The 18,211-nt window shown below is 41.4% G+C and overlaps 1 protein-coding gene and 1 long non-coding RNA gene across 34 annotated transcripts in view; one reads left to right on the plus strand and one right to left on the minus strand.

Annotated features, from left to right (window-relative positions):
* The window catches only part of LOC143809297 (uncharacterized), a 67,259-nt gene extending 64,525 nt beyond the window's left edge, over positions 1-2,734 (minus strand). Inside the window, exon 1 of the long non-coding RNA XR_013222202.1 lies at positions 2,209-2,734. This is a non-coding gene — a long non-coding RNA (uncharacterized LOC143809297). The remainder of the gene's footprint in view (positions 1-2,208) is intronic.
* Positions 1-18,211, plus strand: part of RALGPS1 (Ral GEF with PH domain and SH3 binding motif 1) — a 1,054,187-nt gene that overhangs the window by 631,241 nt on the left and 404,735 nt on the right. The gene's annotated exons all lie outside the window — the stretch shown is intronic.

The raw sequence follows: 18,211 nt of genomic DNA on the forward strand, positions 1-18,211 counted from the left end.
GTGAGAAAATTACGTATAGCAGGGAAGTGACAAAACCAATTAAAATTCCTTTTGAAGCCCAGACTCCCTACAGAGTACAAGTGATTAGACAGGAAAGATCTTTACCTAGGTCCAGATAATAAAATAGACTGTTTGTGGATAGATACATACATACACCCTAAGGGTACCGTCTCACAGTGGCACTTTGGTCACTACGACGGTACGATCCATGACGTTCCAGCGATATCCATACGATATTGCTGTGTCTGACAGGCAGCAGCGATCAGGGACCCCGCTGAGAATCGAACGTCGTAGCAGAACGTTTGGAACTTTCTTTCGTCGCTGGATCACCCGCTGTCATCGCTGGATCGGTGTGTGTGACACCGATTCAGCAATGCGTTCGCTTGTAACCAGGGTAAACATTGGGTTACTAAGCGCAGGGCCGCGCTTAGTAACCTGATGTTTACCCTGGTTACCATCGTAAATGTAAAAAAAAAAAAACAGTACATACTCACATTCCGGTGTCCGTCAGGTACCTCGCCGTCTGCTTCCCACACTGACTGTGAGTGCCGGCCGGAAAGCAGGGCACAGCGGTGATGTCACCGCTGTGCTCTGCTTTTAGGCTACGTTCACATTAGCGTTAAGCTAATGTGCGTCGGGTTTGCGTCGGGGACGCAGCGGAGACGCATGCGTCATGCGCCCCTATACTTAACATGGGGGACGCATGCGTTTTTTTTTGTTGCGTTGTGCGACACATGCGTCTTTTTTGCCGCAAGCGTCGGACCAAGAAAACGCAACAAGTTGCATTTTTCTTGCGTCCGATTTTTGGCAAAAACCGACGCATGCGTCGCAAAACGCAGCGTTTTTGCGTGCGTTTTGACGCGTTTTTGTGTGCGTTGTGCGTTGCGTCGCCGACGCAGCGGCGCACAACGCTAGTGTGAACGTAGCCTTACTTTACTTTACTTTACTTTGCTTTTGTTCTGTAAACCGCACCCCTGAAGTTATGTTACCTAAAACAACATCCAATCGGCTGGAAAATGATTGGTGGTGGCAACAAATAGTTCTTGGGTTATCGTGGAGTTAGCAGTGACCGTACCTGGGTATATATTCCATACAATCACTGTTAGTTTCCAAATAACTGGCCTATTAGTTGAAACAGCCTCTTTCGTTAATCATCAGTCAATAATGTAATTGTTCGGACAATACGGGGCAGCAGAGAGCTGTTCTTTACAAAAAGATAACATTGGGTGGATCTGCGCGACCTCCCAGGCTGTGATCTTTTGACAGAGACATTGCTCAGATATGTAGCAATAATGAGTTATGTCCTTCCAGGGGATTAGGCCTCAGTGCTTTGATGTAGAGGGGATTGTTACTTTTGTGGCAATTGTTAGTGGAAACATGGAAACACCCTACATCACGCACCAACAGTTTTTCAGCGTGCATATCTGTAGCAGCTAAGATCACACGCTTTTTGTGTTGTCCTTGTCGTTTGTTAAGGTCTGATGACCTTCATTGACAAGTTTAAATCCTAGAAAATTTCTGTTACTATTGCTAATAGGAAGGTCATAGAACTTTTTACGATAATAGAAAAACATCACAAGTAAATATAAATGTGTTATTTTATGTTCCCGTGACTGTTGATGTCTACATTTTTTTTATATATATTTTTTTTTTATAAAGAGTTTGCACATTATAGGGGAGAAGATATATAGATTTTGAAGCGCATGTTAAATGCCGCTGTCAGTTTGACAGCAGCATTTAACGGGTTAATAGCCAAGGATGGATCGCGATTCCACCCCCGGCTGTTCCAGATACATGTCTGCTGTTCAAAACAGCTGACATGTGCCGGGAAAGATGTGGGCTCAGCGCCGGAGCCCACATCAAAGGGGGAGACACAACATGCACCGTATTAGTACGGCGCATATCATGAAGGGGTTAAAATCAGTGGGGTCTATGTATTGCAAAAATAATCTGGCTCCTTCAATTAAAAAAATACTCTTTGTATATGTCTAATAGATAAATTAGTTGAAAAGGAGACTTCCCTCCATGTAAGGAGTTTAATCTCTAATGGGAAAAGGTGCCGTACCTGGCAAAGATAACCTGATGGTTGCTACGTCCTAGAGGCTGGACCTACGATGGTTAAACATGAATAGCCCATCCAGATTGAGAATTGACTATTAGAGTTCTTGTACATCGGTACACTATTATATTATTGTAGACCCAGCTTACCCATTTTAAGTACTCGTGGTGTCCTTTGAATATCATGTTTGCAGATAACAGTTCATAGCAGGACATCGGTTTGCCGTCTTCCCTTTCCCAGGCTATAAATGCTTTCTGTAATCTGTTATTACAATAATAAAAAATTATCATTTTTCTGTACTGTCTACATGCGGTTCAGTTGAATCTACAGTCTGGTCTTATAACTGCCAAGAAATCTGCTGACTTCAGCAAATTAATTGTGCTTTTGTTTTTACAGTACTGGTATAATCGAGTTAAAACCCCTCACTTCAGCCGTATTACTGTCACTGACACTTTCTGAAAAAGCCTGAATGTTTTTACCATTATCCCTTTTCTTTTCTTTTTTTTTTTATAACCATCCCACCAACTACTACTTGGGAAACTGACCGACATGAGGAATGATATATTCAAATTATTCCTTGGGTCGGTTTCCTTTGTTTGTCATCACTCAGTAAGATGAATAGCCTCCCCCTAAGTGTTGAGGTTCTGAGGGACTGATGTTTTTATTGGAATAATGAACAAGAGCCCTGAAAACCATTTTCCAAATCTGTTTTTTTCTTTCAACTTTTGCCATTTATTTTCTACAATTTAGTTGGTAGTGTCTCTTTGTCTCTACAACAAGCCTGCTAATGGAGTCTCTGCTGATCAGAGGTGAAACATGGCAGCAAGTGTTCTATTCTTCTACAGCACCACCACAGGAGAAATTGGGCACTACTATACTGCAATGATAGTCATTCATATTAATGGATTTTCCTATGTAGGTTTGATACGCTTTCCAGAGAGAACCACTCTTTGTAGTTGCTTTATGCTTTATTCATAAAAAAGGAACAGCACAACACTTCTACTTACATCTCTGGGTGCAAAGCCTCCAGGTAACCTGTCCACTGGTTATCCAACGTCCATAAAGTTCAAAAAAGAAGGCAGCCCTCCATTTTTCTTAATAAATGTGCAGGATTTAATCAGACCCACGTCTGTGCAACGTTTCGGCTCTAAATGAGCCTTTCTCAAGCTTTTAGCTAATAGATAAAGGTCCCGAATGATGGCAAACTGCCCAACCCCTAACTAATTATTCAGAAGTAACTACATGGGTATATACATGAAACAAAACCCAGATCACTACATGATAGCACTATCATGCAGAAAATTTGTGCAAAGCTATGCCTCAGAAGGAGAACAACAGAGAAAACCAACTCCATGCAATAATAGAAAAATTCGGAGGAAAAAGGAGTATACAGGTTTAAGAAGATATTTTATTGTAAATATATATAGTAAAATTCAATACAAAAAACACGATAATAGAGTTGCAAAAGGATGAAAGGAAAAAGATCACCAGTGCCACATACCCCATATTTGGCAGAAGTACATAAGGTTGGAGAGCATACTATCACTAAGGTGCTAATACCATGACCATGTGGTCTACAATTAAATACATATAATATAATGCTCACCAGCGGCTGACAAGAGGTAGGGGAAATGACACTAGGCTGATCCAGCAGAGCCCCCAACGTACGTTTCGCTTGTTTGTTGATCGCTTTCTCAAGGGCTCAAATGGCTGCAATGAAACAAAGAGTGAAAAATTTACAAGGGGTCTGAATACTTTCCGTACCCACTGTGTATGTATGTATATACAGTACAGAGCAAAAGTTTGGACACGCCTTCTCATTTAAAGATTTTTCTGTATTTTCATGACTATGAAAATTGTAAATTCACACTGAAGGCATCAAAACTATGAAGTAACTCATGTGGAATTATATACTTAACAAAAAAGTGAAACAACTGAAATTATGTATTTTATTCTATGTTCTTCAAAGTACCCACCTTTTGCTTTGTTGACTGCTTTGCACACTCTTGGCATTCTCTTGATGAGCTTCAAGAGGTAGTCACCGGGAATGGTTTTCACTTCACAGGTGTGCCCTGTCAGGTTTAATAAGTGGGATTTCTTACCTTATAAATGGGGTTGGGACCATCAGTTGTGTTGTGCAGAAGTCTGGTGGATACACAGCTGATAGTCCTACTGAATAGACTGTTAGAATTTGTATTATGGCAAGAAAAAAGCAGCTAAGTAAAGAAAAACGAGTGGCCATCATTACTTTAAGAAATGAAGGTCGGTCAGTCCGAAAAATTGGGAAAACTTTGAAAGTGTTCCCAAGTGTACTGCAGTGCGCAGGCACTGGGTCTCTCTGACCTTTCCCGGTGCCTGCGCACTGCAGTACTTTGCTCTGCCCTCAACAGTGTAGACAAAGTAGGCCTGCACAGGAGCCGCGGCAGGAAGACAAGAAGGGGACGTCATCGTATGAAGATAGGAGGCGCCGGACCGCGACGCCCATCGAACCGGACCGCACCAGACCGCCCCTGGGTGAGTATAATATTACTGGTTTTTCTTACCTTTCAGGTTACATCCAGGGCTTATCTACAGCATTACAAAATGCTGTAGATGAGCCCCTGATGCCGGTGGCCTTAGCTCATATATGATTTTTGTGGTGACATTCCCTTTAAATAATAACTTTATGAAGAAAGGTAATACGTTGACTAGGACAGGCTGGTACCTGGTTACGTGTCTCATCACTCCTCAGGCATTTACTGTCAGCATATGTAACACTGTAATCCCTAATCAACACCCAGGAGGACACTTTACATCTATTACAGAATTTCTTGAAGAGCCAGATTGTCAGTCACAACGATGTAGCAGAGCTGACTTGTCATGACTTCTCAATGTGTTTTCTGTGGGTTACTATAGAAGTGGTCCATAATCTTCATTATACAGGAAAATCTCAAAACAACTAGAAACCAACTTTGAGGCTCCACAACCTTCTCCTTACAGACAACACAGCTCCTTAGACCTTTATTCCGAGTACAGTTTTGTTTGGTAGAGCTCTGATGTCTATACAATGGATATCCATTAATTTCAATAGTTGCCATGTAATGCTTATATCTTACCCTGTAGTCAGTTTGTCAAAAGAATTTCAGCTAAATAAAATGGGACATCAAAACTGGTCAAATGTTAGTGAGAATAAGCTCTACTAATTAACAAACTGCAAACAAGAGCAAGAAAAAGAGACAGAAGTTCCTGGTTGGGTTATTACCGAGCTGAGAACATGTAGCACACCCTGGCATTTTGTTTTCCTAGTGATTTGTTAATAACATTATATTTTTCCCGTTTCTGCTCTGATTTAGATATTTTCTCGTGAGATTACATGACCTTATCATTGAGCAGTAAACAAGATGATCTCCGTCTGCTCCCCAGATAGATAGATCCTGGGGCACCTCTCGATAAGTTTCTATGGATTTTCCTACGCAAAAAACAGCTGGTCTCTATTTGACGAAGGCAAAGAAAAACAAACCAACCCAATAATGCCTTAAACTGTTTACATAAGGGGGAAATTCTTTCTCCATACATATCCACTTTAATTTGGCTTTTTCAAGGCACCTTTTGAGGGGATTAGGAGATGAAAATGCAACATATGGTGCCATTTTAACTGTGTGCTATGTTTGTCATTTAGTGCTGACACAAAATTAAAATATCGGATGCAAACTGTGGTATTGCATGAGGACAATGGAGTGGTGAGAACTACAAACTCAAAGCTTTTTTTTTCCCCAGAAACCGCATCACATTTGGGTCAGGAACAAATCACATTTAGGCCATAAGTTTGTGGCTTTCTGGACCTCTGTCAAAATCCCATTTTTAGATCGTCAGCTGGAACTCCCAATGGACCTATTCACTATGGTAAATTAGGTTATGTGCCTGTAGTATGTGATAGACCATGCACTCCTTAGTTACAGATAAGAGAATAGCTTTTATTGATCTTTCAGCATCCTACAACTGAGCACCACCATCCACCTGGAGTGCCAACAATAACCTTTCTATTACTTTGTGCTCCGTCTTGCCTCTGTCCTGGTTTGCTCTCTCCATAAGATTACATTCCCCCATAGCAATCAACTGATCACCCTGATTTTGCTCCTAGCACTCCTGATTTTGCTGAGAAGATGCGACTATCCAGGCTTTTATTCTTCAGTAATGCTGCAGGGGAAATATAGTAATTCAGATAATACAAGGATGGCTCAAGTCTGCCACAACAAGATACACTCATACAGGGCAGTTATATGTTCTGGATCATAGTAAAGGATCCAAAGTGGACAACCACCTGCTGCAATGTCGAGATTACCTAATGGGGCACCTGGCCAGGGGTTACAAGTATTAAAATTATATTTTTCTATTAAGTCATATTTGTCTATTATGTGAGATACAGTCATGGCCAAAAGTGTTGGCAACCTTGAAATTGTTCCAGAAAATGAAGTATTCCCAGAAAATTATTGCAATTACACACGTTTTGATATACACATGTTTATTTCCTTTGTATGCATTGAAACAACACACAAAAAGAGAAAAAAGGCAAATTAAAAATCATTTTACATACTACCCCCAAAATGGGCCAGACAAAATTGTTGGCATCCTCATCTTAATATTTGGTGGCATACCTTTGAGTATATAACTGTAATCAATTGCTATCTGTAACAATCGACAAGCTTCTTACACCTCTCAACTAGAATTTTGGACCACTCCCCTTTTGCAAACTGCAACAAGACTCTAATATTTGAAGGATGCCTTCTCCCAACAGCAATTTTAAGATCTGTCAACAGGTATTCAATGGGTTTTAGATCTGAACTCTTTGCTGGACACTTCAGAACTCTCCAGCGCTTTGTTTCCATCCAATTCTGGGTGCTTCTTGAAGTGTGTTTGGGGCCATTGTCCTGCTCAAAGACGTGCTTAAAACAAAGTCGTTTGCCCACATTTTTTGAAATATGCCAACAATTTTGACCGGTCCATTTTTGGGGTTTTGTTTTAAATTATGTCCAATTTGCCTTTTTTCTCCTTTCACGTGTTGTTCCAATACATACAAAGTAAATAAACATGTATATAACAAAACGTGTAATTGCAATAATTATCAGGGAGAAATATTTTTCTGGAACAATATCAGTGGTGTTAACATTTTTGGCCATGGCTGTGTTTCAGATCTGGATATTGTACAAATGTCTTCCAACAACCTCATAACCTCCAGGTGACGAGCTGTAATTGTGATTTATACCCACGTAGGTGATTACAGTATAGTGATATATAATCCTATTCTTAAATTGCACAGAAACCTATCACTTTTTTATTATTCACTGTTAACTACTTTGTGTTCATAGCGGAAAAATGTAACCTCTGACTGATGAGATCAAGCTGAATTCAGAACTTGGCCTCCTGGAAGGGGTTGTGAGGTCTCAGCCTTCATGTCCGTGCAGGATCACATCCAAGATTTCACAGTTGTGGCCAAACCACAAGACTGTTGGGGTATATTCTGACTCTTAGCTAACCTCCAAAGAATGGCGTGTCTGGCTTTTTGTAGCTTTTTTTTCCACAGGATAATAGCTAATTGATTTCTTACTTTTTTGTGTTGTTTTTTTTGTGTTTGAAAAAGTTTCCAAAATTATAGGAAAATCCATGTAGTTACATGTGGGTTGTTTGTGTTTTAAACAGGTCAGCAAAATTGGCTTTGGAAGGAGATCGAATTCTTAAACTACATTCATGGGAGAAAATAGCAGATGGGAAAAAAATCACTTGTAGAAATAATTTTTTAGTCACATGAATTGCTTTGAATTTATCGTGTCTGGTGGTATAAACCTGGTGGGTGGTTAACAAGTCATATTTTTTCCAGGATTTGGACGTCCTCCAAATTGCTGATTACAGAGCGCCATGGCATTATTTGGTATATTTCCAAAGGATGTAAACATCTATTTTCTTATTCGCCTATACTCATGCACTCTCGGTTTGGCTGAGTGTGCAAGTATTCTCCATGTTGATAGGAGAATAAGCCGCTGCCAGGCAGCTATGATGTCCCTTGGGAAAAAGTGATAGACCAGGTTTAAATCCAATATAAAGTAAATAATGTACAGAGCAATCCATTATCCCCAAGATTTTGATAACTACAATGTCATATTCATTGGAAAATACTTCTAAAGAGAGTAGAAGTAAAAACATCAAATAGGCAGGAGACACCATACCTATTTCCCTACATGCAGAGTCTACAAAATCTTTGACCCAAATAAAGGCATTTGGCAGTTAGCAGGTCACAGGTAGGAATGACTGATTAGAAAATCCACGTTTGTCCAACAGGAGAGGAAGCCACCACCAATGTATGGAGTTCCCTGGGTGTCTCCTTCCATCAGCCAACAAGCATACTCATGTTTGAGGCTGAGGTTATCATGTCTCCTGGGATCTGGATAGGAAATGGTTATCACAAATTTGACATTTCTTCTAATTTCTTAAGAACAACAGATTAAACTTACTTCTTGTCATTCAGCTCAAAGCCAGGTTGTATGATGTACTGTCTTAATGTACAGTATGGTCCTGGCCCAGTATTCATGGACGGTGGGCAAAACCCCCAGTATCTGAGCATCTAATGTGTGTAATTTGTCCTAGGCTTTCCCAATAGCAGGTGTCTTGGGAAGAAAATGTAGCGCTTGTCTGAGGCCACAGGCTCACAAGGCTACCTCAGATTCCAGAGAAATCCTGATACCTTTAAACCGCTGTACAGGGATCTGATTTTGCAAGGGGACTCGGTGGAATGCTACTGCAGTTCCAGAGGCAGGAATGGTCGCCAAGCAGGGTCAGAGCCTGAGAGGTCATGTCAAGTACAGGATGAGGATCCATAAGAATAGCCAGAAAGATAATCCAAGGTCAAAACAGGAAAACACTAAACCCAAACAGGAGCAGAAGGCACATACCTAACCAGGGAAGCACTAAGCTATATCTGGCAGCTTCTAGCAGCAAGCTGGAAGGTTTTGTAGGGTTTGTATTCTCCAATTGGCTGGAACAGGGAGCTGATAACTTCAGCTGGACATCACACACACCCCTATTGTCAGACTGGACAGCACAGCACGTCCCAGACACTCTTAACCATAGTGGTTAGAGTTAGACAAATCCTTCCATCACCTTTAGGGTATGTGTCCACGTTCAGGATTGCTTCAGGCTTTGGTCAGGATTTTATGCAAGTAAAATCCTGACCAAAACTGCACCTGAGGTCACTGGCAGGTCACCTGCGGTGTGCCTGCGTGTTTTGCTCATTGTAGCAACATGCTGCGTTTTGAAAAAACGCACCGCGCATGCGTTTTCGCGGCAAAAACGCATGCATTTTTTAACGCATAGTGGAGTCGGGATTTCATGAAATCCCCTCCACTATGCTGTAACATCTGGACGCTGCGTTTTTGACGCTGCGGAAAAACGCAGCGTCAAAAACGCAGCGTTTCCTGAACGTGGAAACATACCCTAAGGGTATGTGCACACGTCAGGATTTCTTGCAGAAATTTCCTGAAGAAAACCGGAAATTTTCTGCAAGAAATCCGCATTTTTTTTGCGTTTTTTTTGCGTTTTTTTTTTTAGCATTTTGCAAGCGAAATTAGCTTGCAGAATGCTAAAGTTTTCCAAGCGATCTGTAGCATCACTTGGAAAACTGACTGACAGGTTGGTCACACTTGTCAAACATACTGTTTGACAAGTGTGACCAACTTTTTACTATAGATGCTGCTTATGCAGATCAATGCATTCCTAGGTGTGCGGAATCCCCGCAATTCCGCAAATTTAATGAACATGTAGCTTTTTTTTCCGCGATGCGATTTTTTCGCGGAAAAAAATGCAATATTTGCACAAGAAATGCGGAATACACTTAAAATAGTGGGAGGCATATTTAAGCGTTTTTTCACGTTTTTATCACGTTTTTATACCGAAAAAAACGCGAAAAAAAAACGCGAAAAATACTGAACGTGTGCACATGGCCTTAGCCTTATGCTTTTAGTCTTTGGTGACACATTGTCTGTGGTGTATCTGGTACAGGATAAGATTAACATCTTAGAAGGCCACAAGTATTAGGCTCTAATCTCTCGTGTAGCTCCCAAGCGTAGTTATTGGATTTTGGTTTTTGCTCTTGTGTTTTATAACATTAGTTTCCTATTGTTTTGTAATGGGACATAGTAAACCCATATGGATTGCAGATAAGTAAGCTAGTAGCTACAGACCCAGAGATACATACGACCTAGTTTGCACATCAATGGACTCTTGTTTAGATGTCATCTCCGCAATGATGAGTCTGGTCTTAAATGAGTTGTTCTGTAAGTCTGGTTCATGATAGCATATAGAAGCTTGGCATGGCACAGCCCATAAACTTCTGTTTCTTTAAGGAAGACATGTGTAATCATAGGGAGAGTTGTTACTTAAGAAATCAGGTTAAATTTACACCACCTATTGTACAGGAATCAATAAATGTCAAGAAAGAGACTAATTACTATTTAGTCCTGAACAAATAAACCTGTTTTGACACGCGTTGGGATGTCAGTTTAGTGATGTTAATTTTACATAAGAAATGGATGGCGCTGGACGACTGTAGACTGGATTCCAAAGTATTTGGATAAGGGAGAGAGTAGGTACATTATTCCCCGGGAAAGTGAAGAAAAGTATGCAAGGAGTCACTAGTTTTAGCATTACCTACAGGTAAAAACGTCATTTTTTTTATATTTAGCGGCCACATTTTGTACAGACCGACAATCTGGGTTGGAATATTCTTCAGTCCACAGACTGGCCACATGTGGGACGAATGTTGACCAGCCGGAACATGTAGTTTATAAGAGTGTCTCCTCTCTCCCCTGACAGAAGATGTCAGTGGGTGTAAATATTGGGCATATTGGATATCAGTATATTTGGTAATTTGCTCTCCCACTAAATAAGTCTGTCAGGAATCCCACCGCGCTGCCACCAGTATGTCCGGAATCCCACCGTGCTGCCACCAATATGTCACGGTTCACGGGGAGGATACCTTTATCATCCCCACCACTCACACCACTTTGTCATGAACCGGGGCTGTTTGGTTGCCCCTAATTCTTTCTGAAGGGGATTTATCTATATCTCACTTTCCAGTTCCGGTTTGGAACTTGCAGCTCTCTGGCGTCCCTCTTACCCTCAGGTCAGTCAGGGTACTGTATCTAAGGTAATTAGTCACCAGAAAGGCTGCCTGCTATGTACTGGCTATTGGGCACGCTGCAGCTAGGGCTATATAACTACTCCCACTCAGGCGAGAGCAATAATTATCAACGCCGCCGGTCGCTGCAAAGACTCCCAATTGCACAGGACAAATTATGCTGCCACCAGCTCCGATTTCTAAATTATTAACGGGTCTGGAGCCAACCCAAATTAGTAGCGTAATTCACTTCAGAGGACGCGACAGTTCGTTATAGAGCGGGGAAAGACAAGCTAGTAATTTTATATTTTACTCCAAAAAAGGTAGGCAGTGTTTACAGAGGTATGAAAAGATATTATAAAAAGACCCATATCATATGTACAATACAATTTCAAATAAAATGGGATTAACGATGAAAAGAACACTTAATTTCATCTTATTTCATGGCTGGCACTGTGCTGTGGAGGAGGGGCGAGCATATATCTAGGTGCATCACAAGTCTGTATATTATCTAGACCCCGGACAAAAGACACGTGAAGACTGCTTGCTTCACTACTTATTTCCTAGACTAAAACCAAGGCACTCCCTCTGTGGTGACCTCACTTAGAGGCTGAAACCTCCCCTTTACTTAGCATTTTGAAAACCATTTTTCTACCTAGCTCGCTGCAGGAATCTCGTATACAAAAGTCACAATGATCAAGAGGTGCACCATGTGGGGGCGATTCTTTTAAGTGTAAATACAGCATAGTTACATGACCTGCTTACGAAGAAACCCTCACTTTGCACTCGTTGGGTTTAGCTTCTACCGATTTCAGGGAGTTAGAGATCCCTCGTTGGACATCCGTAATCTATAATTCTTATATCACTAGCCCTGATCGGTGCCAATATATATAACCTTGAAAGGACAATAGAAACCCATACTTCTGTACCAGTTTTAACCAGTACCAGGTGGGAGGGGGGAATGAGTAGGGTAGGGAGACTGGTCTGCCCACAGCATATAGCCATAAAAATTCTTGAGGGAGGGGTGAAATGAGGGGTTTAGGATTTACACACACACACAGGCAGAGTGGGAAGAGGGGGGTCGGAATGCCCACAGTGTGTGCCTGGAAGCCATGGAACTTTTAGGGTGATACTCGAGCATGGCATATTCACATTATCGTGACAAAGTCGTTGTCCAGAGGAGTCTTTCAGCTGCTTACTCCCTTCTTCCTATTAAGTATACATGCACACTTGCAATGAGCCAAACTTGAAGATGCATCGAAGGTAATAGCTCTCATCTGAATGAGTGGCCTTTAGCGTACTATGGTGTATGGCCACCTCTAGCCTTTCAGCTTTGTGAATGGGTCTTCCATTATATAAACACAAAACTAGATTCAACATATCTAAAGTAAAAAGTGTTAATGAATTTTATTTAACCGGCATATATAATCTAAAAATTCCCCAAAATAGATTATAAAATTTAAAGAGACAGAAATGACCAAACAAAAATGTACGGTATTTAAAAAAAATGTACCGGTAACTTCAAATTGGAAAAAAATATGTTAGTTTTATAAAATGTGTGTGGCCCTCTTGATGCACTGCTGATTGGTAGGGTTCCAGGTACTGACACTGATCATTCAAACCATTGGGCAGCAGCTCTTAGCTCATATATGAGTTACATACAGTGGTTTCATAGACTTTTCATTGCTCTCATTCCTGGCTGTGTGTACAATCATACATGAAATAAGCATCGGTGGTGTGACTGATAGGACCCTGAACCCCACCCAACACTTTTTTTTGCCTAAACTGAGCTTTTCTTCCCATTTAAAGCCAAATAAAAGTCTCATTTTCAGCTCTGCATTTCCCACTATCTATGTTATAGACGTCCTTATGCTTTCAGAAACTATTTCTGTTAACATTGTGATTTCAAAGCTTCAGAAGCAAGATGTATTCTATAAGGAATTAGCTCAGAGACACTGGAAGACGTGGGCTAGGAATGATCGTATGGACGGAAAAAGATTTGACTGTGAAAGCAGCTGCCCGTGAGATCATCGTTTGGACGAAGTCCTGGTGGCTTCGGATGTTGGATGAAGGTTTTCTGCACAGTAGCACATTTTACTGGGCAGAATTGGAAAGTTTTAAGTCTTCCAGTATTTTCTTTGGCTTCTTGGGACACCTCTTCCTGCCCCTGTCAAGGTACTTCTGAAAAATGCCATCTCTGGAGATTCTCTGCTGCTTCCCCCTCTGTTGGTGGAACCGGGTTACTTTGGCAAATCTTGTTTTAATATTTTTTTTGTCTTTTTTTGAGAGTGGGAGTAAATGTCTGTAAAACTGTAATGATTAGGGTATTGCATCAACCCTCTGTCTGCTTTTTTTTTGTGCAAGGTCAGTAACTGCAGACTAAGACTGTAAATCATAAAGTGCCCGGGGTTTTATTCCGATGTCTGTCAGCAGTTTCCTGTCATGAACACTAAAAATTAGTTTAATTCAAACTGTTTCACAAAAAGCGTACTTGAAAATGAGCTCCTTTGTCTTTTAACATGCTGAGATCACACTTTTAGGCTCATTACACAGAGTCAAACAGGGAGCAACTTTGGATTTCTACGCCGTGATTCAAATAGTCACACATATTATAGGCATCAGCTACAGTGGCTTGCAAAAGTTTGCACCCCCTTGTCATTTTACCTGTTTTACTAGCTCACAACCTGGAATTTCACTGTTTATTTGAGGATTTGCATCAGTTCATGTAAAGTACATAACTGCAACTGTGAATATTTTTTTCCATTGTGAAGCAAACAACAAATAGGACAAAATAACTGAAAACTTCAGTGTGCAAAATTATTCACCCTTGTAAAGTCAGTACTTTGTAGATCCTCATTTTGTGGCAATTCTAGCTTCAAGGCTCTGTGGATAAGTCTCTATGTGCTTTCCACATCTTTCCACTGGGATTTTTGCCCATTCCTCAAGGCAAAACTGCTCCAGCTACTTCAAGTTGGATGGTTTCCCCTGGTGAACAACAATCCTCAAGTCTGACTACAGATTCTCAATTGGATTAAACTCTGGACTTTGACTAGGCCACTCCAAAATATTTACACGTTTCCCCTAAAACCATTCAAGTGTTGCTTTAGCAATGTGCTTTGGGTCATTGTCTTGTTGGAAGGTGAACTTCCAACCCAGTCTTAAATCACTGGGACTGAAACAGGTTTTTGCTCAATAATATCCCATCATTTTGCACCATCAGTTTTCCCTATCCCTGCAGTTAAAAAACATCCCCACAGCAATGATGCTGGCACGACTATGTTTCACTGTGGGAATGGTGTTCAGGTGTGTTAGTTTGGCATCAGACATAGCGTTTACCTAGGTGGACAAAAAGTTAAATTTTTGTGTCATCTGACCACAACACCTTCCTCCATATGTCTCCCACATTGTTTGTCAAGCCTTACAATTTTGCGTGTTAGTAAAGGCTTTTTTTCTGCCCAGTTTTCCAGAAAGGCCACCTGTATGGAGTGTACGGCTTATTGTCCTTGTATGGACAGATACTGTAATCTCTGCTTGGGAACTCTACAGCTCTTTCAGGGTTACTGTTGGTCTCTTTGCTGCCTCTCTGATTAACCCCTTAATCCATGGGCCATTTTGCATTTGCATTTTTTGCTCCCCTTCTTCCCAGAGCCATAACTATTTTAGCTTTCGGTCAACATGCCCATATGAGGGCTTGTTTTCTTTGTGGGACAAGTTTTACTTTTGAATGACACTATTTGTTTTGGGGTCTAAGGGGTATCGTTTCTCCTTATGGAGAGTGACATACCATCTCTGGCTTGTCAAGGTAAGGAGGCTTATTTGCCGTACAATGCTTCTCTGGGAAATTAAATATGCAAATTGCCTCTTCTGAGAAAAAGAGGACTTAACTCTATAGTGAGTTAAGTCCTCTTTTTCTCAGAAGAGGCAATTTGCATACTATTTGTTTTAACATACCATGTAATGGAAAACGGGGGGAAAAAATCGAAGTGCGGTGAAATTGCAAAAAAAAAAGTGCAATTCCTCTTTTTTTTTTTTTTTTACCATGTCCACTAAATGTTAAAACTGACCTGCCATTAGGATTCTCCGGGCCTTTACAAGTTCATAGACACCAAACCCTTGAGAAAGGCATTAGCTGAAACGCGCGTCGGGGTGGACAGGGGTGAGGTGCCCGTTCGTATTAGATATACTCCTGCATTAACCGGTATGTATACTGTGCATTGTGTGTGGGCGCTGCTGCTAAATTGTAGACTTCATTGCTCTTTACATGCAGTTACTTTTTACTAGTCCTACACGATTATTGGCTTTTCCTTATGGTTAATGAGTGGACCTATTTATACTAGAGGCACCTATCCCCTGCCCTTTACAGGTGCATGCCATGGGTAGCACGGGGATTGCTTCCTTCTGTTATGTTTTTATCTGTCATTATTAAGAATAAAGTTTTTTTGTACATTTATATATATTTGGACTTCTGGCTGTTTTTTCTTTGGTTTGTTTGGTATTTATCGTTGCAGTCTGTCCATTATGGTCCTATCCTTGGTCCCATTTTATTTAAATATGAGTATACCCCATTTGGGGTGAATAATAATGTTGGTGACCTCTTTGTCTTCCACAATATCTTGTTTCCAGACACCAAACATGTATAGGTTCTTTTTTTTATTTAAGTGGTGAAAAAATAAAAAATTTGTTAAAAAAATCGCCATTTTCCGAGACCTGTACCATCTCCATTTTTCATGATCTGAGGTTGGTGAGGGCTTAATTTTTAGGCACAGAGCTGACATTTTTATTGATACAATTTTGGTGTAGATACAATGTTTTGATCGCCCGTTATTGCATTTTATTGCAGTGTAGTAGCGACAAAAAACGTAATTCTGGTGTTTTGAATTTTCTTCTCGTTACGCCGTTTAGCGATCAGCTAAAAAAATTTTATATTGATAGGGCGATTCTGAAAGCAGCAATACCAAATATGTGTATATCTGATATTTTTTATTATTTTATTTTGAATGGGGAGAAAGGGGGTGATTTGAATTTTTATATTTTTTTATTTTAATATTTTAAAAAAACTTTTTTTTTAACTTTTTGTATGCTTCAATAGTCTGTATGGGAGACTAGAAGTTGCAGTACTTTGATCGCCTCTGCTACATACAGGCGATGATCATATCGCCTGTGTGTATCAGAAATGCTCACTTGCTATTGGCGCCAACTACAGGGCGGTGATCATGGCAACATAGCAATCTGGCAATGACTACAACAGAGGTCTGCTGCAGACCTCTAGTTGTCCAGCTAAACCATAGGTGACCCGCGATCATGTGACGGGGTCACCGATGGGCGGAATTAGTAACACGCTTCCTGTAAGCGCAAGTTAAATGCCGCTGTCAGAAAATGACAGCGGCGTTTAACTAGTTAACTGCTGCGGGTTGATCACGATTTCACCCACAGCTGTTGCGAGCACATGTCAGCTGTATAGATCAGCTGTCATGTGCCCGGAAAGGTGCAGGCTGAGCGCCAGAGCCCGCACCAAATGGGGAATCCGACATATGCGTACTATTACAGCACATGTTGGAAAGGGGTTAAAGCCCTCTTTGCCCAGGCTGAGAGTTGTGATTGGCAGCCCTCTCTTAGCAGGTTTGTTGTCAGGGGTGGACACAGACAGCTTGGGGCCCCTGTGCAAGAAATATGTCTGGGCCCCCCTCCCTGCCCGGCATGCCACTTATGATGAGGACAATCAGACCGTTTGACCCCCGCAGCCTTAGGCTTGGAGCAACAGGCCAGATTGCCCTCATTATCACCGCCCTGCAAACACGGGTGTACATAGAGTTTACAGGGCACCATTAGCAAGAGTTCTATCTAGACCCCCCACGCCTCTCTCTGTCTATCTATATATTTTTTTCTGAGATGGAAATATATGTCACTAGTGTGTCAGAGGCTGCAGACAGTCACGCAGCATCTGACTCAGGAAGGGGTCTGCGGTTGCCTTTGCTGATGCCTTCCTAATCCTTCTGGCTCTTGTACCCAGTGGCAACCTCCCCCTGGCGCTAACTGACACACCTGGTCTGGATGTTTATAGAATTCCTATCTACTTCTGGGATTTGCCAGTGATATTTCCATTTTCCCCTGTTGAGGCTTGGAGCTATAGCAGTTGGCTATCTTTCTCTTTGGTGCTGTTGGAGGATGTCTGTGTTACCTCTCTGAATCTACTCAAGATAAGTGTTCCCCTTGTTTGTCTATCCCAGCTGTCTTTAGTTGAAGTGAGGATTGACTAGTGCTCACCTCTGCTCACCTCTTCCCTAAGCTGGACTTATTGCCAGGGTCAGGCAGGGATTAGGATTCTGCTCGACGATAGGTGCAGAACATATATAGGGACGTTTAAGGCAGACAGGTGACTTTAGATCTGCCTAGGGGTCCCCACTTCCCCCTTCCCTAGTGTTGGGCTCCCTTCTCCTCATCCCTTCGTGTTGCACTTAGTCTTCCCACACTGTGCGTGACAATATATCTCTGTTAGGATTCGGTTCTGCTAAGCCCAATCATGTATGTATTATATTAAACTACGTGTCTGTTCTCTATACCATCTGGTATCTGATAAAGGGTTATTCCCCAAATAAATCAAGCTACCCTCAATCCCGATGATGAGGGCTAACTTACTGGGGAACTGACTACTGGGACCCACCACAATCCTGAGAACAGGACTCTGCAGCTCAGCCATGAATGGATTAGAGGGGTGCATGCTTGACTTCTGCTCTATTCCTTTCTATGGAACTGATGGAAATAGCAGAGTGCAACACTCAGCAGAGAGCAGAGGTCAAGTCTGCACAACTCTTCTCCATTCAGGACAAGACGGCAGACCCCTGTTCTTGGAATCTCTGTAGAGGCAGTGGTTGGATCCTATAGATCAGAGATAAATTGATTATTTTGTTGAATAACCCTTTAAAGAGCCTGGTCGATTTTCCTAGTCTTTAAATTTACAGTATTATACATGAACCAAAAACAAGTATGTACACTGACACACACACATC

Source organism: Ranitomeya variabilis, chromosome 2 (assembly GCF_051348905.1).
Source record: "Ranitomeya variabilis isolate aRanVar5 chromosome 2, aRanVar5.hap1, whole genome shotgun sequence".
In the NCBI taxonomy this organism is placed as follows: Eukaryota; Metazoa; Chordata; class Amphibia; order Anura; family Dendrobatidae; genus Ranitomeya; species Ranitomeya variabilis.